The 21,621-nt window shown below is 38.0% G+C and overlaps 1 protein-coding gene and 1 long non-coding RNA gene across 8 annotated transcripts in view; both read left to right on the plus strand.

Annotated features, from left to right (window-relative positions):
- Dh31-R (Diuretic hormone 31 Receptor) overlaps positions 1 to 21,621 on the plus strand; it is a 102,534-nt gene that overhangs the window by 30,603 nt on the left and 50,310 nt on the right. The window lies entirely within an intron of this gene.
- LOC138127251 (uncharacterized) lies at positions 18,025 to 20,584 on the plus strand. Its single transcript, XR_011158162.1, has 2 exons — positions 18,025 to 19,740; positions 19,879 to 20,584. It is a non-coding gene; the product is annotated as an uncharacterized lncRNA (long non-coding RNA).

Raw genomic sequence — 21,621 nt, forward strand, 5'->3', positions numbered from 1 at the left:
TTTGTTTTAGTCCGGAGAAAGAGTTTCTAAGTACTTAAGTCGCCTTAACGTTTTGACATTTATAAAATGGTTTCAATATCTCCAGTTCAGATTGTTTGGATACGGAATTAAATTAATTAAAACTGTCGGAACTTGGTGGACAATAAATAATTGGATATTAATCCCCACTTCTGACCCGTAAAATATTACTTTTTAATACAATTTCAGAACTTCTGACAGATGGATAAATTTAAACACCGTTCACGTTGTTTTGGCAATGGGATGCCATGATTTATTTTTTTAATGTTGGACACACTGTTTGATTTCCCTCACTAAAATAAACATGTTGCTGAATTTCCTGCGATGTCTGAATATTGCCAACTAGTAAAACTGACAACAATGCATTAGACATTGACGTTATTTATAACCTCAAACTTAACATCCTAATTGATTAAACGGAACGGATTTTAATTAATTTTGAACATTGACAGAAAATATAAAATCGTAACTTAGTAAATCCAATAACATTTTGGACTAATGGAGAAAAATAACGAGTAATTGATCAATTTATCAATAAAAGTTGAGACTAGCAAAGAAATTACAAAAGAGATAAAAATGATAAATTGGTCAGTGAAAGATTTTCTTGTATTACGGTTGGGAAATCCAGAATCTCCAACAGGAGATATATAGGGAGATCAAGGGAAGATACAGAGAGATTCATGAGAAGTACAGGGAGATACGGGGACACACAGGAAGATTTAAGGGAAATACAGGTGGATCCGGAATGAAGGACCTAGAGTAGATGCAGATAAAATCCTGGAAAATGCAGGGAGATCTGTGACGGGAGATCTAGAGGAGAAATAGAAAAATCGCTGGGGAAGATAGACTAGGCGGGAACTAAAAGATCCAGGAAAAATACAAGAAGATCCGACGAAGAAAACGGGGAGATACAAGGAATCCATGAGAAATAGAAGAAGCGCTGGGGAAATACTGGGAGATTCTAGATGGGAGATCTAGAGGAGAAACAGAGAGATCCATGGCACATAGATGGAAACCGGAGATGAAAGACCCAAGGAAAATACAGGGATATCGATGGGAGACACAGGAACATCCGAAGGAAATACAGGGAGACCGGAGATGGCAGATATGGAGAGATCCATGGAAAATACAAGGAAATTCAAGGAAAATACGGGGAGATTCTATTTAGATATCTAGAGATCCATAGAAGATATGGAAAGATCATGGATAGGAGATCTAGAGAAGAGACAGGGAGATCTATGGAAGATCTAGAGGATAAATAGAAAAATCCATGGGGAAAATAGAGAAGGCGGGAACTAAAAGATCCAGGAAAAATATAGGCAGGTCCGAGGAAGACACGGGGGAGATACAGGAGAAACATGAGAAATAGAAGAAGCGCTGGGGACATGCTGAGAGATTCTAGGTGGGAGATCTAGAGGAGAAACAGAAAGATCCATGGCATATTGATGGAAACCGGAGATGAAAGATTCAAGAAAATACAAGGAAATTCAAGAAAAATACGGGCAGATTCATATGAGATACTGAGAGATCCATGGAAGATATCAAAAGATCAGGGATAATATATACAGAAAAGAGACCGAGAGATCTATGGAAAATACATAGAGATCCGTGGTCGTAGATCAAAAAGTGGTACAGGGAGATATATGGGAGATACAGGAACTGAATGTATGAGGTCCAGAAAAAAATTAGAGGGATCCATGGGAGATACAGAGATATCCATGGGAAATACATTCCAGGGGAAAAAAGGGAGACCAGTAGTGAAAGATACAAGGTAAATACGGGACGACTCATGGAAGATCCAGGGAAAGTACAGGAAGATTTATGGGTGATACAGCGACATTTAAGAAAAAATTGGAAGATCAGGAATGGGAGATGTAAGGATTTAAAGAAAAATCCGGGATAAAAGATGTAGGAGAGGTACAGAAGGATTGATGGAAAATACACGAGGATGTGAGAGGACAGATGTAATAGATGTAGTAATACAGGCAGTTCCGTCGGCGGTACAGAGCAATTAATGGGAGATACAGGAAGATTCATGGGACATGCATAAAGAATGATGAGAGATGCAGGAAGATCCATGAGAAATACAGGAGATATATTGAGATACAGGGAGAGAATGCAGGGAGTATTGTGATGGGAGATCTAGAGAAGAAATAGGAAAATACATGGGAGTTAAGGGAGACAGGAGACGCAGGGGAGATACAGGGGATCCAAGAGAAATAGAAATACATCTGGGTAGATGCTGCTAGATTCTTTATGGAAGATCTAGAGGAGAAACAGAGAGATCCGTAGAAAATATACGGAGATCGGAGATGTAGATACAAGAAAAATACACAGAGATCTATGGGAGAGACAGAGAGATCCATGGGAAATAGAATCCGGGACGGGAAAAGGGAAACCGGTAATGAAAAATACAATGTAAATACAGGACGATTCATGGGGAAATCCATGGGAGATCGAGGAAAAATACAAATAGGTGATACACGGAGATGTATGGAAGACACTGAAAGATCAGGGATGGTAGATCTAAGGAGATAGAGGGAGCTTTGAGATAGGAGATCCAGAAGAGATACAGGAGGATTGATGGAAAATACATGAGGATGCGAAGTGGCAGATGTGGAAGTGTACAGGCAGTTTCATAGGCGGCACAGAGCAATACATGGGGGATATAGGAAGATTCATGAGAGATGCATGGAAATCGATGAGAGATACAGGGAGATTCATGAGAAATACAGGGAGATATATGTAGGGAGACAATGCAAGGATGGGAGATCTAGAGAAGAAATAGGAAAAAACATGGGAATTAGAGGAGACAGGAGACGCAGTGGAGATACAGGGGGTCCATGAGAAATAGAAATAGATCTGGGGAGATGCTGGGAGATTCTAGATGGTAGATCTAGAGGAGGAAAATATTCGAAGATCGGAGATGTAGATGCAGGAAAAATAGAGAGAGATTTATAATAATAATATCTAAATACAATCTCGGACAGAAAAAGGGAAACCGGTAACGAAAAATACAATGTAAATACAGGACGATCCATGGAAAAATCTATGGGAGATCAAGGAAGTATACCGGGAGATTTATAGATGATACAGGGAGATCTATGGAAATATTGGAAGATCAGGGATGGTAAATCTAAGGAGATAGAGGGAGATCCGGAATAGGAAATCTAGAAGGATAAAGAAAGATTGATGGAAAATACATGGGGATCCGAGTTGGCAGATGTGGAAGATACAGGAAGCCTCGTCGGCGGAACAATCCATCCACAGGAAGATTCATGAGAGATGCATGGAAATCAATCAGAGATACAGGAAGATCTGGAATAGGAACATACATGTTGGGAGATCCCGGATAGATCTAGAGGAGATACTATGGTCTGGGGAAGCTACAGAGAAGTTCGGGGAAATTCGGAAGATGACTGAAGATTTTTAACACTGAAAATTTCTTGTAAACAATCCTTTGGTTAAGCAATTGTAAAGAACAACAAAAGTGAGATACATTTTATAAAGAAAATAATATTTAAATGTAGAATAAAGCGAAAGAATAACTCTTGAACTATCTTGTTTATAAATATTAATTGGACGTCAAAATCGTTTTTTTTTTTTATTAATGAATGATACATTCTTTAGCGAATATTTTCTAATTATTCGCTTCATCTCTCACATATTCATTATTCAGTATATTTCAAGAACAATTATTCTTTATTCCTGTTTTATTATTCAAAGAAGCAAACGACCTTGTTTCATAACACAGGAATGACTCCCGGGGCCCTTCTTTTAAATTGTTAAAATATAATTTAGGATGGCAAAAAGTTATGACGTCCTGGATTAACTTGACCGACATCTTGAAAATTTTAATGCATTTTAAAGCTAAAATTAATTAGTCTGCGTAAGAATGTAACTTTTTTTTCTTGACACAACCCGTTGCTTCACAACATATTAACAAGAATTTTGACAAAAATTCTTTTGAATCAATCTGAAATAATAAATTTCATCGCAAATTATAGAAATCAGGAAACTGTCTAAGGCCAAGTTTTATTTTGAGTTGTCCACTGTAAAAAATTCTCGTCGCACAAAAAATCTGATGAAACTTCACAACAGAGAACAAGATTGATTAGCAATTCATGTAAATTTTCATACCGGCTTAAAATAACAAAATAGAATTGTTTTCGGAGGGAAATAGAATAATTTATAATCCTGGGGAAATACGTGTTCCATAATAAGGTTTCTCGCTCTACAACGTGTTGAATAATGGTGAGTTACGACTTTTAAAAGTCTGTAAATGTTTCTCATGAAATATCAGACTGGGCAAAAGGAACGAAATGAATTCCTTTAGAGGCGCAATTATCCTTTAAAAATTTTACGACGGATAATGGAACTCGAGGTTTACGCCGTGTTCAAGATGAATCAAAACAAACGACACAAATGAAAAATACATTGTAAGGGCGAAAACACAAAAACGAAATTAGTCGCCACGTGATCTTGACAGATGGCGAGCTCACAACCGAATTGCTAATGGCAATTATCCTGATTGTACGCAGACATCTTTCATGACAAAAAATAACGAATGATAAGAATTGCACAAATGTATTATTCGCATTTTTAGATTCCATTTTTTGAGGTAGCCCAGGTGCGACAGACTCATCCCTTAATAACCCCATTCATCCGAATCAAAACGACGCAATTAGATGGCTCTGGGGCGACAAAGGCGTCTACATTATTAAAAATAATTGGTGTGAGCAGATTCATTAGCAAAAATTCTTGCTCTTTGTAAATTTGCATGTCCATTATTTAACGGAAATCTTCATATCCGCTCTGAAAGAAGAAAATTAATTGTCATTTTAATGAAAATGTGACGACCCAATTTCAAATATTAGGTACATTTTGGGCGTGGTTTGTGCGTTATTAAAATTGTTGATGAACTCCTGTTCATTATTGATTTCTAATTCATCCACAATAATTAATAATCGTTGCAAACCATCTCCTCTACTGCGAGAATACAGATTTCTTAAACACGTTCAGTTTTTCCAAAATTAACGGAAAAATCAAATTCAATTTAAAGCAACAAAAAAAATAGTACAGGTAGTGTTTTATTTTTGGTTTTTTAGACTTGTGCTAAAATTCTACACTACGTTGTATTGATAAACTAGCAACGCGAACAGTTAAGAGTGGTAGAAAGTCTTGGATTTTCTCATGGGCTGAGTTACATCTGCGCAAATATAGGTCTCAAGTAGGCGCTGCAAACCGACCGGAAAACATCGTCATTCGTTACGTTAGTCTCGTCTCTCTCTCGTCTATTTGCATGTAAAGTAGTCTACGTTTTCAGTTTTCATTGCATATTTTTCTCTGGTTTGTCGCTCCGCCTTCGCGCAGATATTTCCAAGGTCACAGCCCATGAGAGAATCCAACACCTCTACTAAATGTAAGCTACCAAATCCACTGGTCTCTAGGACGTACACGTTCAGAGATAATGAAGGAAAATGAGATTGCAAAAATGTGTTGTTGTTTATATCAATTTTTCGAAAAAGGTTTTTTTTCAGAAATTCGAAGTAGATTTGGTATGACAAACAAAAAATTACGACACAACGTAAACAACATAAATACGCCATTTTTGTTCATTCTTACATCTAAAATTTTTACTTCCAGGACCTCTCTCGATCCCGTTGATGTCGCACGTACGACAATATCCTGCAGGATATTCTTCTGGAGTAGTTAGTAATAATGTTCGTTCTTATTGATCCTAAAAAACTTGATTCTGCGGAAGAAAATTTTAAATTACCTACAAAAATTTTAAAAAAATTGTATAATTAAATTCCATAAATAATTTAGATTAATAGTAAAACTTTAATTCTTGGAGAGACAACTACTAAAAGCTACTCTATTTAGTAATATAAATGTTTTCTACGAATTCCATTAACGCATTACCTCAAATGAGAGAGTGTTTGAAGCCATGTGTGTAGCTTCAGGTAGAAACAGTGGAAACAAAGATAAATGCTTTTTATTGCATGATAAAGCTTGTTATAAAATACTTTGTAAAAGCTTTGAAATTAAGTAAAATCAAAATCTTACACAATTAGTAAAGACAGCATTTAAAAAGGCAAGACAAAATACAAAGATTTTCGTAGGATTCTTCATATGCAACGTTCGTTGCAGCTGTAATACCTATTCATGAATCATAAGCAGATTTTTTGTAAAAGATAGTTGTTTATACAGGGTTATTCTAAATGATTGTAGTCGAAGTAGGCCATGCCCATGTTATTACGTTTTTGCTGCTTTCATGTGAACTGTCAGTTGTGTCGCTGTCACTGTCATTTTTTAGGTGAAAAGTACGGTGATGAGGATTTTATTTATTTTTGCTAAATTAACGATTGAATCCAGAAATATTGAGTTGTTCTACAATCAATTTTAAAAATATTGAGTTATTTTGCACCCAATTTAACACATCATTTTGATGATTTTTTTATGTGGAGCGGCAACCATAAATTTTACATTCAGTTTTCACGCCTACTTCGACTACAATCATTTAGAATAACCCTGTATGCCTAGGGAGAAAATTGGATTATTTTTTCACGTAGGTAAAATTTAATGAATGAATTGCATTTTATTCCCCACAAATACATAAAATGTTTTTCTTTACTTTCTTTTTCATTGTTCGAAAAAATAAATAATATACAGTGTGTCCAAGAAGTCTGGTGACACCCCAATAAAATAGAAACGAATGATTTTTGAGAAAAACGCAAAAACAATTGAACTAGCGTTTTCAAAAAGCTTTCCGTTGATGGTATTTGTTTGCTGTTTTTGATGACCTTGAAAGAGTTATGATGTCATCAGAGGTTTTTTAAATTGCAACGTCGCATTTTTACTACCGTTTTTAATAGATATTTTAATTGTCTACCCGACAGTCAAAAGAATTTTCAATTTACATAAGAAATTTCCTGAAAAAACCTAATTGGTTATTAGAAAATAAAGAAAATTTTAATTTTGAAAGGCAACTATAATTCTTACAACAAATGTTCAAAATGTAGTCCTTGAACATCTTGACAATATCCGAAACGATAATAAAATTAGTTTTGGACGTTTTCTATTATTTTGGCAATTTTTTTTTATAACATAACTTTTTCAAGGTCATCGAAAAGACCGAACAGACACTATCAGCAGAAAGCTTTTTTTAAAACACTAATTGATTGTCTTTACATTTTTTTCAAAAACTATTCATTTGGGTGTTTCCAGATTTTTTGGACACACTGTATGTAGTATAATTAATAGTAATACAGATTTAATTTGTTTCTTAGACAGTAAGAGTATATTATTCAACGAGTATGTAATGATGACTATCACTAACAGAAGGAAGTTAGCGGCACGATCCGTAACAACCATTACACGCGAGTAGCAAACCACTGTTCCTAATTCCTCATTCTGTCATCTGTATAAGTAGAAACGAATTTTTTTATACTCGCAATCAACAAATATTGAATACCACGTTGCACTATTTTATTATTATGTACATCCCGAAATAGCCGAGTTCAAGGCTTCCAAACCACACCAAACAATAACAGTTTAGGTAACATTATTTAAATATATTCGCCGTTTACGATTTATTTCCCATCTGCTACGTTTTCGTTTATTGTGTAGTTGGCAAAAAGCGTCTCTGCTCCTGTACAAATATTTATATTTATCGTGCAACAATTTATTTGCGTTGCCAACTGAAAGACGTGTGTAATCGGCGTCGGTGTTTGAAGGACAATTAACTTCTTATTGCTCGTTCGTCGTTGATTTATCGGTGCTTCACGTGCTTCAGTTTCTTATAAAAGCTTCATATTTCGCACGCCATTAACAATGTTCCGGCCGCTCGCTGCAAGGTTTATGATTGGAAAATAATCAAACGGGAATTTCGTTGAATTTGGCTTCGATTAAAATTGCACGATCTAATCTGGGAGAGGAGTATTGGAGGCGGAAAAAAGTGCAACTGACTGATTCAATCTTTTCTCACAGAGGCTGGAAAAGAAAATACATTGGGTGGTATGAATAAAAGTGAGTGTATACTTCATTCTCTAAAATGTGGAGTATAGACTCCCAATCCTAATAATAAAATATGAGTATCACCTCGAGGCAGGAGTACATACTCTTATGTAAAATTTGGTATGAGTAGTTACTCTATTTTTATAAAAATAAAATATTTGTTCATGCTCAAATTTGTGAGTAGATTCTTATGTTCAGTTGAGTCTGGTCCGTTGCCGACTCCACATCGAAAATTTCGAAATGGCGGAGTTCATAAATCCGATAGTGCGCAGAAGAAAATTCTATAACGTGCGAAAATTGACTTGTACTCGAGACTACAAATCTTTGTATCGATTTGATGAAGTAAAGGTTCAATGGATGGCAACATATTTTATGGGACAAGAGAAGAACGAGAAAAGAGGCGGTGCTTTATCAAATGTCGATAAGCTTAAAATATTTTTGAGATGCGTGGGTGATCCAGGTTTCCAGACAGGAGTTGCTGAAGATATAGGCATCCACCAAACAACTGTATCGAAAATTATTGTCGAAATAATGGATAAGATTTTACCAAAAGCATCAACTTGGATAAAATTTGCTCAAACTGAAGCAGAAATACAGAATGCCAAAAGAGAATGGCTAGATAAATACAATTTTCCAGCAGCAATAGGTGTTATCGATTGTACACACATTAGAATTGTCAAGCCCTCGGTACATGGGGATGAGTATATTAACAGGAAGGGGTTTCCAAGTATAAATGTGCAAGCCACTTGCAATAGTGAAGAGTGGTTCAGTAGTGTCGACGTATCTCATAAAAAGAGTAATGGAAGAAAATCGAGAAAAGGCATTACTTTTAGGAGATGAAGGGTATGGTATTGCACCTTGGTTAATGACACCTTTTAAAAATCTTCAAACTCCCGAAGAAAGGGCTTACAACAAATTATTTACCAAAGAGAGAGTCATTATTGAAAGATGTTTTGGACAACTAAAGCAAAGATTCCCAGTGTTACAGTACAAAGTTCGATTAGCACTAAAATCAGTACCAAAATTGATTATTTGTTGTTTTATTTTACACAACATTGCCAAATATTTAAAAGATGAAATGGAACTACTGCAGTAAATTGAACTTGAAGAGAATGAAATCCAAGAAGAACCTATGAATAACATCCGTTTTCGTGGCCAACAAAAAAGACGAGAAATAGCTTATATCATCTACGAGCAAAATTTATAGGAGCTTTGAAGATGTAATCATAATTTTGATGAAAGTATGAAGTACATAGTTTTTTCAATGTTGTGGGCCGAATTCACAGTTATTATAATGTTTTTCTAATTTTGACATATAAAGTGACACTTTTCAAAATTAACTGACGTTGGGAAACGTCCCACTTTTCGTAACTGGTTACGAAAAGTAAAATCTTTCCTAACTGGTTAGGAAAAATTTATTGTATCATCAATTTGACACTGTCATATTTTTTGTTTTTAAGCAAAATAACCGTGCCTACTTACCTACTTGATATTTTAACACAATAATAATTTATTATTGTTTGGGGCCTAATGGGGGCTCCAGGAATTGCTCGGAACCAAATGGGGCTCCTGGGTTTGCTCAGCCTAATGGAGGCTTCACTGGTTTGACTGTAGGCGCGCGTGAACTGACACACCGTATCGCTTTGTGTAAAACCTTTATTTACATTTATACAATTCTTTGGACCGTACGACCGTACTCGAGATGTTGGGTAAGAATGACTTCTGACTTGTGACTCTGACTGTTCTACCCTGAGTCCATCTCGGTACTGTCGTCTCAAATCTCTCTCTTCACCCACGCAGGGGTGGTTCTCGGTTCTGAAAGGAGGGGGGTGGCTCTACGCCCCGACATCCTGCCCCCGATTGAAACAATCGTTTCAATGAACAAGATTATACGAGCTATTAAATTACAAAATATTCATAACTACGAACTACGTATCTACATTTTATCATTTTACGAATACAAATTTCAAAAAACCTAATATGTGACCTTAAATTAATTCAATTGATTAATTATCCTTAACTAATGAGTAATGACAGTCTTTTCTGATAAAAATTGCGCCACTTCACTGCACAAAATTGCCCATGAAACATATCACCACTGCACTAATCGTCGATGGGGAGTACGCACAGATTTCTGACGGCTCGTTTCGTGGTGCCTGAGTCCGTCTTCACCGTGGCCACGCGGATGATGTCGTCGGCGCCTGGGTGGACGGCTGTGACGCGACCAAGTTTCCAGGTGAGCGGGGGTGTGGCCTCCTTCAGAACTACCAGATCGCCTTCTTTGATTGCTGCGCTGGAATTGCCCTTCTGCCATTTTGGCCGCTCTTGCAGCTGGCCGACGTACTCCTTGGACCAGCGGTTCCAGAAGTGCTGTCTCATCTGCTCTAGGTGCTGCCATCGCGTCAAGCGGTTCTGGGGAACGTCGACGATTTGATGCTCCAGTGGGGATGTCATCGCCGTGCCAATCAGGAAGTGTCCGGGTGTTAAGACGTTTAAATCGCTCGGATCTTCAGTCAGCGGGCACAAGGGTCGCGAATTGAGGCAAGCTTCAATACCTGTCAACAATGTGTACATTTCCCCATATGTTAACGAGGTTTGGCCAATTACGCGTTTGATATGCCCCTTTACTGCTTTAATTCCGGCTTCCCAAAGACCTCCGAAATGAGGTGACCGGGCGGGTATGAAATGCCAATTGATATTAAACTCCGCTAGGTGTCTTAACACGATGTTGCCGAATTCGTCAGCCAAAAACACGTCACGTAGGTCCCGTTGAGCTCCAACAAAATTGGTGGCGTTGTCGGAGTAGATATTCGCTACCATTCCTCTACGCGCGATAAATCGTTTTAGGCCGTTCAAAAAATTCGCCGCGGTCAAATCGCTGACGAGTTCTAAGTGAATCGCCTTCGTTGAAAAGCATACGAACAGACATATGTAAGCTTTGGTAGTTTTTTTACTACGAATCCCGCCGATTTTCAAGAATATGGGACCGCCAAAATCAACGCCACAGTTAGTGAACGGCCTGCTCGCTTTAACTCGGTGCGATGGTAGATTGCCCATAATCGGGTTATTGTCGTGCGGTTTTGTTCTGAAACATGGGATGCACCTGTGCACGACTTTCCGAATTTCACTGCGGCCATCTAACGGCCAGAATTTTTCGCGTACCGCCGCTAGTGTGGCCGTTGGTCCAGCATGTAGTTGATCGCGATGTGTGTTTTCAAGTATCAGTCGGGTTACGTGACCCTTTGGCAAAACAATGGGATATTTTTTGTCGTGTGGGTATTGTGAATTGGACAATCGTCCTCCCACTCTTATCATCCCCGAATTGTCAATGAATGGGTTTAACAGTTTTAATTTACTCTTCGAGTTTACCTGTCTACCTGCTTTTAGGTCCCGTATTTCGTGTTCGAAATTCGCCTTTTGCACCAGAAGTATTATTTTCTCTTCCGCGTTTTGCAGTTCCGCTGTCGATGGATGATTATAACCGTTTTTTGTTATTCTCTTTTTGCAAAGATCGGCAAATCGAAGACATAAAGCTATTATCCGTCGTAGTTTCCGAAATGTGGAAAATTGATTGATAACCCAAAGATTTGGGTGACTATCATCCGTCCCGGTGACCGTAAAGGTTACTACCTGTCGTAATTCCGGTACTTCGTCCGTGATTTGTTGTGCCGTCTGTGAGGGCCAACCATCTGGGTTTTGCGACAGCCAGTGCGGTCCCGTGAACCATAAATTATTTATCAATAATTCGGAGGGATAGACTCCGCGCGATATGATGTCTGCTGGGTTATCCGCCGAGTTTACGTGCTTCCAATTTTGTATGTTCGACAGATTTAGAATTTCGCTCACTCTATTCGCAACAAAGGTTTTAAAACTACCGGGAGATCCTGTCAGCCACGCGAGTACTATCGTAGAATCTGTCCAGTAGTGAACCGTATCAGCTTTGATTTTTATTATATCTTGTATGTTTGATATTAACCTTGCTAATAGGACAGCTGCGGCTAATTCCAAACGCGGTATGGAAATAGTTTTTAACGGTGCTACCCGCGACTTCGCACATAACAATTTTACGGATATTTTTCCGTTTGCATCAATTACCCTTACATATACGCAGCATCCATATGCAACTTGGGATGCATCTGAAAACCCGTGAATTTCGAGTGACTTATATGGATAACTTTCAATGACTTTCCTCGGTATTCTGATTTGGTTTAGCAAGTGTAATTGATTCAGAATTATGGTCCAGCTGGTTTTGAGGTCCTCAGGTAGTTCTTCGTCCCAACCGATTTCCCGTTTCCATAACTCTTGCATAATGAGCTTTGCTTTTACGATGACCGGACCGATTAATTGTAAGGGGTCGTAAATTTTTACAATCGCCGACAAAACCTTGCGCTTGGTACATATTGATTGAGGATTTTCGCTTTTGACTTCGTATCTTAGGTTATCGTCACGACAATTCCACCATAACCCTAAAATTTTTGTGTCGCCGTTTTTATCAAAGTTTATTAAATGCGAATCAGCGTTATTTAGGTCCGGCAGAAGTTGGTCGTGGTTCGCCGCGAATTTCCTAAGTTCGAATCCGCCGCTCGCTAATAACCTTGTTAGTTGTTCGCGTATTTGATTGGTTTCTTCTATGCTGTTAGCGCCGGTTAATGCGTCGTCCATAAAGAAATCGTTTAATAGGGCCGGGTAAGCTGCAGGGTATTTATCTTTTTCTTCTTCTGCGAGTTGTTGTAAGCAACGTATCGCGAGAAAAGGTGCGCAATTTAACCCGTAAGTAACCGTCGCCAGTTGATATTCTCGAATCGGTATATCTGGACTTTCTCTCCACAAAATGGTTTGATATTTCCGATGTTGATCCGCGACAATTATCTGCCGGTACATCTTGTTGATATCCGCCGTGAAAACGTACTGGTGCGTCCGAAACCGAATGATGATATCAAACAAGTCGTTTTGTAGTTTTGGACCGACCATAACCGCGTCATTTAGACTAACACCTGTGGTCGTTTTCGCGGAGGCGTCGAAAACTACCCTCAGCTTTGTGGTGGTGCTCGTTTCCTTCGTGACCGCGTGATGCGGAAGAAACACCCGTTCGTTAACGTTCATTTGGGTTGGTGGTACTAGCTCCATATGATTGAGTCGGATGTACTCCTTAATAAATTCCGTGTAATCACGCTTCAACGCTGGGTCTTTTCGGAACTTATTTTCCAATGATAAAAAACGTTTTATGGCCATCTCTTTTGAGACGCCGATATTGGGGCCATTTAGCTTGAATGGTATTTCGACCGTAAATCTACCCTCAGCATTTCGAGAACACGTGTTTTTGAAATGGGTTTCGCACTCGATGTCCTCCTTTTTTACAATTACGACTCTTTTGTTCGTTGGATATTCGTCCACGTCCCAAAATTTGGAAAGTTGTTTATTGATGGAGTTCAATGACACGTTACAAAGAGTCCCGTAAGATGGTTTACGACCTGCAACCATATCGCCCCCAACAACCCACCCCAGGATTGTTTCTTGCAGATGTGGGTTGTTTCGAGTTGCCTTGATTTGGCCGACACTTAAAACACGCCAGAAAATACTGGACCCCAATAAAACGTCTACTTTTCTGGACACATTGAATTCTGGGTCCGCCAGATTTATGTTACCCGGAATTTGCCGTGACTCGAACTCAAAGGAAGATAACGGTAATTCTTCCGTAATTTTATTTAACACCAAACAATCGATGTGAGCATTGAATGGGTTATGTAGCGATTTGAAATGAATTTGCGCTAACTGCCGTGCACAACCCTGCAACCCTTCTACCGTCGTTATCGGCCAGTTAACCGGCTTCGTTCCGATCCCTAACCTTTTGACCGTTTCCTCACTGATGAAGTTAGACTGGGAGCCTGGGTCTAATAGCCCACGGCATCGCTGCCAGTTGCCCTGACTATCGCGAATTAAAATCTCCGCCGTTGCGAGTAGATTTTGTTTGGCTTTTCCGACTGATGAGTAAGTAACAACTGAAGTCTGCACGTTATTTTCTACATGCAAAAGAGAATTATGTTTCTCCTTGCAGTACCGACATGCTCGCGATTTGCATTGTGAGGCTTCGTGGCCTTTTCGGAAGCAGTTTTCGCAGACCTTCCATTCTTTGACCTGTGTGACCCGCTGCGCGATAACTAAATTCAAAAATTGAGGACATTGGTACAGTCCGTGCGCCTCTTTGCACATGTAGCACTGTATTTGTTTGTTTGTGCTAGCGTTGCACAGCGTCCTGTCCTTGCTGAAATGGTTCGCGGAGGTCTTGTTATTTGATTTGGGCGTCGCGTTGTTGGTTTTTGCGCTCTGTTGCTCTGCGACGCTGAGCGATTCCAAAGTTACGCATTTTTTCTGCAAAAAGGATTTTAACGTCTCAACAGTCGGTGGATCCGGACCCAATTGAGCTTCCCATTCGCGCTTTGTGAAAAAGTCCATTTTCTGACTTATGATAGGTACTAATAAACCCGACCAATGTTCCGTGGGTTGCCCTAGATTCGTCAACGCTGCGAGGTTGATGTTGAAATCGTCAACTAATTTTCTCAGCGACTGATACGAGTTTTTCACCAGCGGAGGCAGGTTTATTATGGCGTACGCATGTTCTTGTATTATGAGGCGTTTGTTTTCAAATCGAGTGATTAGTGTTTCCCATGCTACCCTATAGTTTGCCTCTGAAACCGCAATTGATTCTATTGCCTTAAGGGCTTCGTCTTTTAAGCAACTTCTAAGGTAGTGGAATTTCTCGATACTCGTGTACAGATTGCTATCATGTATCAACGCCGTGAATGTGTCGCGAAATGACAACCAATCCCGATAATTACCACTGAATGTGGGTAATTCTAGTATGGGCAATCTAACATTGCTGTTACCGGTACCATGGCTTGATACCGATGGGGTGAAGCCCGTCGCGTTAGCGATAGTCGCGGCTTCATTAACGGTGGCGGTTTCTATTTTCTCTAAAATGGTCGATTCAATGTTGTAGTACGCGTTCTCAAAATCGGCGCGCTCGTTGCCTTGTAAGGCCGTTTCGTCGAGTACTTCGATTTGTAATTGAACCGCGTCAAATTCTTTGAACGCCTCCCGTAAATTCACGAGACGTGTCTTTAGCTGAAAAATGTTACCGTCGCCGAAATCCCTTACGAAGTTAGATACACGCGTGACGGCGCTCTTGATCGTACCGCGACGTATTCTAAGTGATTTCAATTCTTGCTCGTTAGCCATGTTTTTAGGAAATGTACACACTAATCAACAGATAAAAAAGGCATGCACTCTACCTTTGCCTCTGTCGCTGTGGCTTCCTCGATGTCGATACGATCCGGCTCGAAGGACCAATGTTTGGGGCCTAATGGGGGCTCCAGGAATTGCTCGGAACCAAATGGGGCTCCTGGGTTTGCTCAGCCTAATGGAGGCTTCACTGGTTTGACTGTAGGCGCGCGTGAACTGACACACCGTATCGCTTTGTGTAAAACCTTTATTTACATTTATACAATTCTTTGGACCGTACGACCGTACTCGAGATGTTGGGTAAGAATGACTTCTGACTTGTGACTCTGACTGTTCTACCCTGAGTCCATCTCGGTACTGTCGTCTCAAATCTCTCTCTTCACCCACGCAGGGGTGGTTCTCGGTTCTGAAAGGAGGGGGGTGGCTCTACGCCCCGACAATTATTAATGAAATTCATTACTTCGTTTAACGTTTGAAGAAACTTTTTTTTTGTCAAAATTAGAAAAAATCTTGTATGTAACACATTAGGAAATGCAATTTTGTGTAACTCCTGTGATTTTGCGGGATCTCGCTGCGCTCGTCCCGCAAATATTCCACTCGTTACACAAAATAACGCATCTCCTAACTGGTTACATAAATAGCTATTATTGATTAAATTAAAAAATTAAACGAAAACGTTTATTCCTAGTTACTTTTTTTCTTATAAATGCGTAATAACAAACAACGAAACAACAAACTCAATATAAAATTATCTGTGAAACGTGTATGAAAAAATCACTTGCAAATTTAAAAACAAAAATTATAATTTAAAATAAACGGGTCCTTGTTCGCTGACATTTTCATATTCATGTTGATTTGCGTGGAGAAGTTTCTGCTCTTTTAAATTTAAAACCTTATGTTGTTGCAAGAGCACTAATCTTCGTAATTCTGACATGCTTAATCGCCGGGTTTCTGATGTTTCATACTCGTCCACTATAGTTTTCCTAATTTTCTTAGGAGGTATCTCATGTACTGAAGGTGTAGGTCTTGTGATATCAACTGTTGAGTCGTTTGAATCATTAATATGATTTATATTTGAAACAGTTCCTACAGAAATTCCTCCTGTGAAAAAGCAGGTATGTACATACCACTAAAAAAGAAAACGTCTGAAATGTTTTACCCGAAAGAGAGTGTATTGAAGGGTTGCTGTGTCCTCCTTCCAGTAATTCCAGCAATTTTGTTCCCAACCTCGAAGTATTATTTTCTTATTTCCTGTACGATTTATGTCTGATTTATGTCTGATTTCTTCTTTAATCTTGTTTTCATGTTGTTTACTTTCTTTAATAATTGCGAAACACTAATTTTTTCTCCCGTATTTTTTTGGTACATCTCTTGAATTTTTACGTAACTTACAGCTTTGGCTTTTCGTGATGCTGGTGTCTGTGATTTTTGAAAAATCGCAGGATATTCTTGTAACATCGTTACAAAACCCATTTGAGATTCAGGGGCATCATTAGTTTCATCGTCGGAACTCATTTCTACTTTTTTCCGCAATTTACAAACGTCAAACTACTGTCAAAGCAATGTACATAAGAGCATATACTCAAAGTTTATACTCCACCGCTGAAACATTTTTATTCATATCAAACGGAGTATAAACTCCAAGTTCATGCTCACACTCGCGAGTTTCTACTCCGAGTTTCAACTCCATTTTTATTCATACCACCCATTGTGAATGAGGTCGTGTTACACAATGCTAAAGTATATTTTTGTGCTGCCGTAGTTGCAATTGGCATTTTAAGTGGACGATTTGCGTACGGCAATGGAAATGAGAAAACTCTAGTGCTGCAATGAACAAACAAGAAATCTAAGGCAAGAAAAAATAAACTAATTGTGGCAAATCAAGTATTACTGAAAGACAATTATGTCTCTAATGTTATAAAACAAAAGGTGCTTCGTAAATATTTAAAAAATGCTAAAATGTGTTAATTTTAGGTTTGGGGGGTTTATTTATAAAAATTTCGGTTGGTGACCTTGCAAGCTATAAAGTTGCGTTTGAATTTGAAATTCGAGCACTGACAGATTGACATTTGACATATTTAGTGCTAAATTGATTACCAACATAATTTTGTTTAAGTAAATTTATTATGTTAATGATTCAAAAATATGTTTTATTACAAAAGGCAACACAATAGCTATTTATGTAACCAGTTAGGAAATGCGTTATTTTGTGTAACGAGTGGAATATTTGCGGGACGAGCGCAGCGAGATCCCGCAAAATCACACGAGTTACACAAAATTGCATTTCCTAATGTGTTACATACAAGATTTTTTCTAATTTTGACAAAAAAAAGTTTCTTCAAACGTTAAACGAAGTAATGAATTTCATTAATAATAAATTATTATTGTGTTAAAATATCAAGTAGGTAAGTAGGCACGGTTATTTTGCTTAAAAACAAAAAATATGACAGTGTCAAATTGATGATACAATAAATTTTTCCTAACCAGTTAGGAAAGATTTTACTTTTCGTAACCAGTTACGAAAAGTGTGACGTTTCCCAACGTCAGTTAATTTTGAAAAGTGTCACTTTATATGTCAAAATTAGAAAAAAAATATTGTATGGTACTCTTGTGAAAACACCATTGCTTTACTCACTCACATACAGCGCTCGACTGCGTCTCGCGCCATATTACCGTTCGTAAAGCAATGGATCGTTTTCAACACTTGTAACATTTATTGTTAATTTTTCTTATAATGGAAGTATTTATTTCAATCAAAATAGATTGTAATATAATAACACATGAAAAATAAAAATTTAAACAAGAACAAAATTTTAAAGGAAAGTAAAAATTAAATTAAAAAAATTTCATCCAATGATGGGCTATGAGGAAGGGTGCCGCGAATGCTTGTTGCATTGCCCCGTTGAATGGCCAAAGAAAGTCTTTGACGAAGAAATTGTTTTGCCCTGACGTTGCCAGTTTCTTTAACCAACTTAGAGCCGATTGTGTTGATAAAAGTTCTAGTTTCTTCGCACCAAGGACCCAGTGTTTCGAAGGCAAGTGCCTTGAAAATAAAATTCGCAGACTTTAATATTTTATATTTTTCATGTTTTTTTCGGCAAGCAATTTCTGCTGCTGCCCCAGCTTCTACGGATGTCTGTGAAAGATATGAATTGGCAAGTGTATCGACACAAGTTACGTCCCAAATGAGACGTTGGCCCTTTGACCAAGGGGTGAGCGTGGCGCCATCTGGTCTCTTACCATCGTCACGTGAAAGATTCGTAGGTTCAAGTGTAGCTGGGATATGAATTGATGAAAAAACTCTTTGAATAGTTGAATTAAGTTCACTATGCCTTGGCAGCCTTCCTTTGCTCTTAGTACAGCTTAGACCATGAATTCCTTGAGCGTTGACAAATGTGCGGCAGTTGCAAAGATGATTTTCAAATAGTTCGCAGCCGAGTCGAAGACCTACGCAAACTTGAAAATCTTGCAAATCCAAAAAGGTACCAATATTTTTTGAAGGAATGGCATCCAACCAAGATCCAGATTCATTGCACTGAAGCGCTTTAAAGCGAGCTATGTCTGTAACTGTATTAAATTGAAGTTCACTTGTGATAATTCTTGTTATGTTAATGTTATCCCAGCATTTCTGAATATGTCTAGTCGATGGAAAGACAGAATTAATTGATGACCATTCTTCCAAGGCTGTATCCAAGAGGTGAACTTGAATCGGAATGTCCTTAGTAGGGAGTAATGAAGACATTCCATTCTGAACACCATAGGCTGAACTCAGAAATGCTATCAGGCACACATCTGAAATTCTGCGAATACCCAAACCACCTTTAGAAACAGGGAGAGTTGCTTGCAGCCATTGAATATCATTTATATTAATGTTAAGAATGCACGTGAGGCTCTTCCGAAGACAAGAGTCGATTTCAGAAATCAGCGACGGAAATTTCCAAAGCGCACAAGTGCGGATAAAATAAGTTAGTCTTGGTATAAAAAGGCAGTTCTTCAATAAAAAATACGCCACATGAGAGTTGAGGTGGTCAAGGCGAGAGATAAGCAACTTAATTTTTTGTTCTTTAATCCTGAATTGTTGAACATACGCCTCTTCAAAAATTGGAGCTCCCAGTAACTGTAAGTCGTTAGACGATACTATTCTAATTCCTGGACAAATTTTTTCAAATTGCTGAATGATAGACATATCTTCGTTTTTTGAATTGAAGAAAATTTCACATTTATCTGTGTTAACTTTCAAACCAATTTCAGCTGCTAATTCAATGAGATTACGAAGGTCATTTAAAACAATATCTGGGGTATCTGCAAGAGTGGCATCATCCAAATACCAAATGTTCAGCTCCGATGTCATTATCATTACCAAAGGTTGAATGGAAACACTAAACGCCATTGGGCCACAGGGATCACCTTGTTGAACACCAACTTCTGAAGATATGATTTTATCTCCAAAAAAAAGAGATGAAGGTAATCTGTAACTTTGATTCATAAAGGGATAAAGGATAGGAAAATTTTCTTTAATTTGTAAAAGCATTTTATCTCTTTCTACGGAATTAAATGCATTCGCAAAATCAATCTTCAGCATAATTTTGTCATTATTTTCAGGGAGATTAAGATAAGTACGAACTGTGTGGATAGCCATTTCGGAACCTTTTTTTGTTGCTACTCCAAGCTGATGGGGAGCTAAATATGAATGAATCTCGCAGTTGTTTTTAAAACAAGCAACGCGAGCTGCAAGTCTTCTAAAGGAGCAACCAATTGCTATTGGTCTCAAACCACCGTCTTTTTTTGAAAGAGCGCAGAGGGAAGCTCCAAAAAATATGGGAAGAACTTCTTCATTAATCTTACCAGCAAGAATAAAGTTACATAATTTTGTAATGGCTGTCAGGGCACGTTTACCAGCTTCTCCAGCAGAAAAAGAGACCATATCCTTCAAAAATTGAGGTCTCATACCATCGATTCCTGGTCCTGAACCGCAATAGAATGAATTAATACCTCTTAAAACATCTGACTCGTTCACGCAAAAGACAGGAATATTGTTCAGAGGTGGCTCCGGAAATGAAAGAGGACGAGACGGTGTTGGATGTTTCGTTTTTAAGACATTGAAGGTGACTTCATCAAAAGGAGCAAGTTTGTCATCAGAACTTAAAATTTTAACTGCTCCTCTAATGTCAAAATCATTCACTTTTGCTTCTATTCTTTTTTGAAAGGTGCTTGAACCATTTATCTTTGGAATCGATGACGGTAAATTGAATTTGGCGATATTATCCTTAATTTTCGACGTTAAATTTTTGATTTTTGATCCGTTTAAGTTAAAGGATATATAAGCAAAAACAAATAAGTTTTCCCAAGCCAGAATAGAATTGGAGTTGATGCACTCGTGAATTACAGACGACAGTTTATCTGCTGATTGATTTCGGGCTCCTTTCGGAATTCTTCTCAGAGTGTGGATATTGCTACGTAAATTTATTAATTTGTCTTGAATCGATCTTCTTGACACATTAGTATTACTGATATCAACTTGTTTGTCGCAATGATATTTTCCGATATGTGTTTTAAGGCGTTTCTCGTCTTTAAATAGATGTAAAGGAGAAAATGGGCACGCAATTTTCGTAGATGGCTTTTCTGTAATAGAAGACGTTTGTGAGTTTTCCAAATTTGAAGAAGGCTTGACAACTTGGGGCAGGTTTGGCTCAATTTCAAAATTATCCTGCGAAAATGGTATATCTCCATCGCTTTCAACTTCGCTGTATCTATATTGAGGTCTAAAGAATTTCCCTAAATTGGATCTTAAACCAGTAAATCCATTCGATGTTGACGGGGCACATGGGACATAAATAACTATTTCTTTATTGTTTAATTTACAGAAAGCAATAATGAAACATATTTGAAAATGTGCTATAATTAATTGTAATTAAAATATGACTTTATAGACCCTTGAAATTGTTTTTCTTTAAGTAGGTAATAAAAATGATAAAATCAGAGCTGTATGGAAACTATTTTACATCAATGAGTCTTTCCAGAAGAAGTCCTGACCCTACTTATTTTACAATTTTCTTAATTACTTTACCTTGACTTTATTTTTGTTCTCTTTCCTCTTCTTTATAGTAAAACAAATTATACAGAGTGTCCCAGAACTCGCGGATTAAACTTAGAGTGGGTTTTCCTTGGTGATAAGTGATAACTGATAAAAAAAAGTACAGGGTATAATCGATTTTTGTAATAAATAATTAAAGTTGACCAATCAGGAGGACGCTCTTAATTTGAATTTCAGGTAAATTTAACCAACAGTTTGAATTGCCTAGCAACATAATTCTAGTAAGAATGATATGGAATTTCCAGTAAATG

Source organism: Tenebrio molitor, chromosome 3 (genome assembly GCF_963966145.1).
Source record: "Tenebrio molitor chromosome 3, icTenMoli1.1, whole genome shotgun sequence".
Classification (NCBI taxonomy): Eukaryota; Metazoa; Arthropoda; class Insecta; order Coleoptera; family Tenebrionidae; genus Tenebrio; species Tenebrio molitor.